At 42.6% G+C, this 5,671-nt stretch overlaps 1 protein-coding gene across 1 annotated transcript in view; it reads left to right on the top strand.

The window, feature by feature from the left end:
- The first annotated feature begins 5,370 nt into the window (after positions 1 to 5,370).
- Positions 5,371 to 5,671, top strand: part of MGA (MAX dimerization protein MGA) — a 146,570-nt gene continuing 146,269 nt past the window's right edge. Inside the window, exon 1 of the mRNA XM_027775801.1 lies at positions 5,371 to 5,431. The gene's annotated coding sequence lies outside the window, so the exon portion shown is untranslated. The remainder of the gene's footprint in view (positions 5,432 to 5,671) is intronic.

The raw sequence follows: 5,671 nt of genomic DNA, 5'->3' as shown, positions 1-5,671 counted from the left end.
GTGGGCTAGGTTATTTCAACAATCTCAAATCTCAGAGTCTTAAAACAACACATTATTTCTTTTATTTTTTTTGAGAGGTTTTTGCTATAGGGTCCGTGCGCTCGCCAGACAGACAGAGAGAGACATAGAGACAGAAAGCGAGAAATCACCCCCCCGGGGGATGGTCACGCCACAATCCCTTCTCCTCCATTCTCCTCTCGGGATCTTGGGCACACACGCACACATGCCCGGTGTGAGTTTTAAGCCACCAGGTCTGGGACTTGAACCGCGGTCGACTACATGGGAATCCAGCGACATAGCCATTACGCTAACTGCTGATTCCCTCTTGCTCATGTTTCACAGACCCTGCTGGTTGGCTAGGGAATCTGCTTTGTGTCCCTACAGACCGAGGCTGGTAGAACAACCACTAGGTGGAGCATTGTTAGTAACTGTTGCAGAAGGAGAGAAAATGGCTGATTTGCACACTGGCATTTAAAGCTTCTGCCCAGAAGTGATATATACCATTTCCACTCACATTTCACTGCCAGAGCAAGTCATACAGTTATGCCTAAGCTCAAGGGAACAAAAAAAGGGCAATGATATCATGTTCCTGAAAGTTGGGAGAACCAGCATAGTTGGAAATAGCATAAATGCTCATAATGATCACCAAGATCAAATAACAATTTCCAACAGCACTCAGTAAAATACCTGTCAAAAACTTTCAACCTCTGGGCCGGCAGGTGGCGTGGTGGCTAAAAGGCACTGGATTCCCACATGGCCGACTGCGGTTCTAGTCCTGGACCTGGCGGCTTGCTTTCTCTCTCTCTCTCTCTCCCTCTGTCCCTCTCTGGTCAAATTGAAATAAACAAATTAATAAATAAAGTTAAAAATAAAATAATTCTAAAAAAAAACCAAAAACAAACAAAAACTTCCAACCTCGGGGCCAGCAGGTGGCATGGTGGTTGAGGGTGCTGGACTCCCACATGGCTGACCAAGTTCAAGTCCTGGACCTAGCAGCCTGCCTTCTCACTTTCTTCCTCTCTGTGGCTCTGTTCTTCTCTGGTCAAATTAAAATAAATAAATGAATAAATACATAAAATAATTCTTAAAAAAAAACACCTTCCAACCTTTTCAAATTCCTATACCATGTGATTGACACATTTGTTTATATTTAAAAAAATTGTATTACTTGGGCCAGCAGAAGCCATGGGTGTTGGGGCACTAGATCCACTTGGTTGATTTTGTGGTTCAAGTCCCAGACCTGGGAGCTTGAAAATCACACCAGGTGCATGTGCATGCATATGTGTCCAAAATCCCGAGAGGAGAATGGAGGAGAAAGGATTGTGGCATGGCCATCCTCCCAGGGAAGGGATTTCTCACTTTTCTTTTCTCTCTCTGTCTCTATCTTTCTCTGGTGAGTGCATGGGGTGGGTGTTGGGCCTTTACAAAAAAAAAAAAAAAAAAAAAAGAAAAAAAGAAAAGAAAAGAAAACTAAACTAAATGAAACTAAACTCTTATTCTTTATTTTTTATTTTTTTATTTTTAATTTATTTTGGAGAGGTTTTCGCTATACGGTGCGTGCGCTCGCCAGACAGACAGAGAGAGACAGAGAGACAGAAAGCGAGAAATCACCCCCCAGGGGGGATGGTCATGCCGTTTTTTTTCAATCCCTTCTCTTCCATTCTTACCTGGGGATCTTGGGCACGCACGCACAAGTGCCCGGCGTGAGTTTTAAGCCACCGGGTCCTGGACGCGAACCGCGGTCGACTACGTGGGAGTCCAGTGACATAGCCATTACGCTAACTGCTGGTTCCCTTTATTTTTTATTAAAAATTTTTTTTGAAGTGGTTTTTGCTCTAGGGCGTGTGTACTCACCATAAATACAGAGAGACAAAGAGACAGAAAGTGAGAAATCACCCCTCAGGGGGGATGGCCACCAGGTCTGGGACTCGAACCATGGTTGACTATATGGGAGTCCAGCGACATAGCCATTATGCCAATTGCTGGTCCCTAATCTCTTATTCTTACTAAGAGCATTCGCTGTGTAGGACATTACCAACCTTTTACTAGTCTTTTGTAGAACAATATCGTTTACAAGTTTAGCACTTCCTTTCCCCCTTGCTTCATTGAAGCATAATGGATAAGTAAAAACTGTATATATTTAAGGTGTATAACACAACAATGTGGTATTTATACATTGTGAAATGTATACATTTGAACTTTTGGGTTATCAGAAAAGTCATGACACATTTTTACATAGAAAAATAGAAAAAATCCCTCATAACTTTTCTGACAACCCAATAATTAACAATTCCATCACCTCATGTGGTTTTTTATGTGTGTGTGATAAGAACACTGAAGATTGGCTGTCCACTAATCTCAAGTATTCATTATTATTAACTACAGTCACCATGTTGTACCTTTTTCATCTTATTAGCGACAGCTTGTACCCTTTGACTAATATTTCTGCATCCTCCTCATCCTCCCTACTTGTAGCTCCTGACAATTGCTGTTCTGCTTTCTGCTCCTGAGTCTGTCTTTTTGAGAGTCCACATATTAGTGATGTTATACCGTATTTGTAATTCTGTGCTTGGCTTATTTCACTTAGCCTAGTGTCTTCTAGGTCTATCCAAGTTATTGCAAATGGTAGGATTCCCTTCTTTTTTGTGGCTGAATAGAATTTCATTGTATACACAAGTTTGGTAACCTGAAACAAACTTTAACATGCCGCTGTCATAATGCTATACTTACATGAGTGCAGGAACATATAGAGAGTAATGATTGGACTCGCATAACTGAGGAAATGGAAAGTATGGAACGAATTTAAAAGATATTTAAGTATTGAGGGGTCGGTAGGTGCCGTGATGGTTAAGGGCGCTGGACTTCCACATGGCCCCATTCGTGGTTTGAGTCCTGAACCTGGTGGCTTGCTTTTTCCACCTTCTCTCTCTTTTGCTCTGTCCTTCTCTGGTTAAATTAAAATAAATAAATATTTAAGTGTTGGAAGCAACAAAACTTTGAGACCAACTGGATGTACAAAATAGATAAGAAGGAGCGATTGAGAATAATGCACGTTTCCTAGCCTGGGAGACTTACTGGAATGGTGGTGTCATCACCCATTTAAGGAAAAGCAGTAGTAGCCGGCACTGGGGTGATGAGATAGTTTGGCTTTGGAAATACTGAATTTCAGATGTCTATGGGAAATTCTGCCCAAGCTAAGTCCCCTCCACCCCCTGCTTTGTTAAGAGTGAACGATGAAGCTAGGAGAGAAAAAGGAGCTACCATAAGGAGACTGGGAAGGGAGCATCTGAAATGTTACATAAGAGAAGGGAAGAATTAAATATAAACAATTTTTAACCTCCTTGAAGCATAGAAACAGGTGCCTCCTCTACCCTCTAAGCCTCTCTGTGCCATCATTATTTTACTGCAATAATATTTACAGTTCAGTATCTTAACATGCTAAGGAAAAAAAACTGAAATGAAGGTGGAAGATAATGTAATGATGCATACCAACAGATGGGCAATAGTCACCAAGAAGTCTAAAAAAGATCTGTTGTATAAAAATCTGTTAGTGTGCCTCTAGCACTGTCTAGGGGAGAAACAGAATAGCACAGAAAGAAAATGACCCAAGAATATGCTGTATTAGATAGCTTATAGGATGCTAGTTCAAATGCAACCTTTATTACTAACTAGTACTCACACATATAGAGTGCCTTCTATCATCAGGGATTAGGGTGGGTATTATATATGACAGAGACAGACAGAGAGACAGAAAGCGAGAAATCACCCCCCAGGGGGCATGGCCATGCCGCAATCCATTCTCCTCCATTCTCCTCTTGGGATCTTGGGCACACATGCACACGCGCCCGGCGTGAGTTTTAAGCCACCATGTCCGGGACACGAACCGCAGTTGACTACATGGGAATCCAGCGACATAGCCATTACACTAACTGCTGGTCCCTTACAAATATTTTTATCAGAATCATGGCAACCAAAAGATTAGGTATGGTTGGTCTCAATTTGCAGTGAAAGGAATTAAAGATCAAAAAGTTTTTTTTTTTTTTTTTTTTTTTAAAAAAAAGACCTCTCCACAACTGTAGTGCAGGAAATGAAAGAACTGCAAGTTTCACCAGATTTGTCTAATTTTATGGCTTGGGCTTTTTCTACTATGACCAATAGACCCAAAACCTAGATGGTACCTAGAAAAAAAAGTTGAAATACATTTTCCCAAGACTGATTCAGAAGAAGATAATATAAGTACAGTAGAGTGCTTTTCTCTCAGGGTTGTTAGGATCAAGTGGACTAATACTGGAATGTTTTATAAACTTCAAGTTTAACATAGATATGCTTATAATTTAATGTTTTATTACATATGATCTAATTACATTTTAATGTTATGTTTAATTTTATTTTAATGTTTTGCATTTTCTAACCAGGAAATAATATTTTGATAATAAATTAGTCTTGGACTTATGAATTACCCTGAAACCAGATAAGGGTGCCCTCAAATACGTTTTGGTTTGGTAACCACATTACGTGTTAGTACATTTAATTTCTAGTCTATATAGAAGAGCTCTGTGAATCTGATCAGTGCTTCCTCGAAGCTTGATTATCCCCCTTGAGTACCGATAAGGCAAAGTTTTGAAATAACCAAAGCTGAGAAGTGGAATTCAAAGCAGAGAAATTGTGACTTGTTTTAAGTGGGGGCTTTTGGATGTAAACTATATAGGTTTTTGGCCTGGAGATCGATATGTGAATGTGTTATAAAATCAGCTTGTTCTGATGTAAGGCTGTTTTTCAGCATTAGCAGATATTTTTCGAGGTTCCAATATTCCATATACCACAGCTAGTACTAGGGAACCAAAACTCCGACAGGGACAAGTCTCTGGTCTCTTTAAAATGACCCCTCCCCTCACTGCCACTTTCTCCAACAATAGCAATAAGTTTATCAAGAAAGATTTGGTCTTCTGTCCCAAGAGAAATTCTGTGTCACTTCTACACTCAAGTGGGGCACGCAGTAAGCTGTACTGAAACCAGCATTTTCCCCCCTCTATGAAAGGCTGGTAGTTTATTTGTAGGCAAATGCCCTTCCTGTTTTTACAATTTACAGTGCCCACAGCAGGCACTTACAAACACTTGCCCCATCGGGAAGGTTGAACGGCTTCCCCCAAGACCACACAGATCTAACAAGTGGGACAGGAGGGAGTGCAAGTGTCTGGTGTACTGTCACAGTCCGTGATTGCCCAGACCGTCTCAGTCAGAGTCCAAGGACCGGAATTTCAAGAGGACTCGAAAGGAACGCCCGGAAGGTGAGAGCCAGGAACTCGGGAAAGGTGCCGTTCCCGGCATGCTCTGTCACACACCGAGGGGCGCCAGGCATATCCCGGCGTGCACCGGGGAGCGCCCAAGGGCGATGGTTCCCGGCTCTGGAGGGGCACGCGAAGTTAAGCCGGTAGGTGTGAGCTTATTTCGTTTTGCGCCCCTGCTCTCTTGTTCCCCGCGTATGGAGGTAACCCTACAAAGATAGAAAACGAGGTCCTCCAGCCACCCTTCCGTTCCGCGTGCGAACGACTTTCGGTCCCGCTTCGAGCGGGCTGCCAGGTGATTAGCGGCGAGGGGCGGGCCTGGGAGCCGCACGTGACCCGACCTGGCAGCCAATGACTAGCCGGGGGGGCCAGCAGCGCGGGGCGTC

Source organism: Tupaia chinensis, unplaced genomic scaffold (genome assembly GCF_000334495.1).
Source record: "Tupaia chinensis unplaced genomic scaffold, TupChi_1.0 Scaffold000605_1, whole genome shotgun sequence".
Taxonomy (NCBI): Eukaryota; Metazoa; Chordata; class Mammalia; order Scandentia; family Tupaiidae; genus Tupaia; species Tupaia belangeri.
The sequence above is the reverse complement of the archived record's forward strand: the minus strand, read 5'-3'. Positions and strand labels throughout refer to the sequence as shown.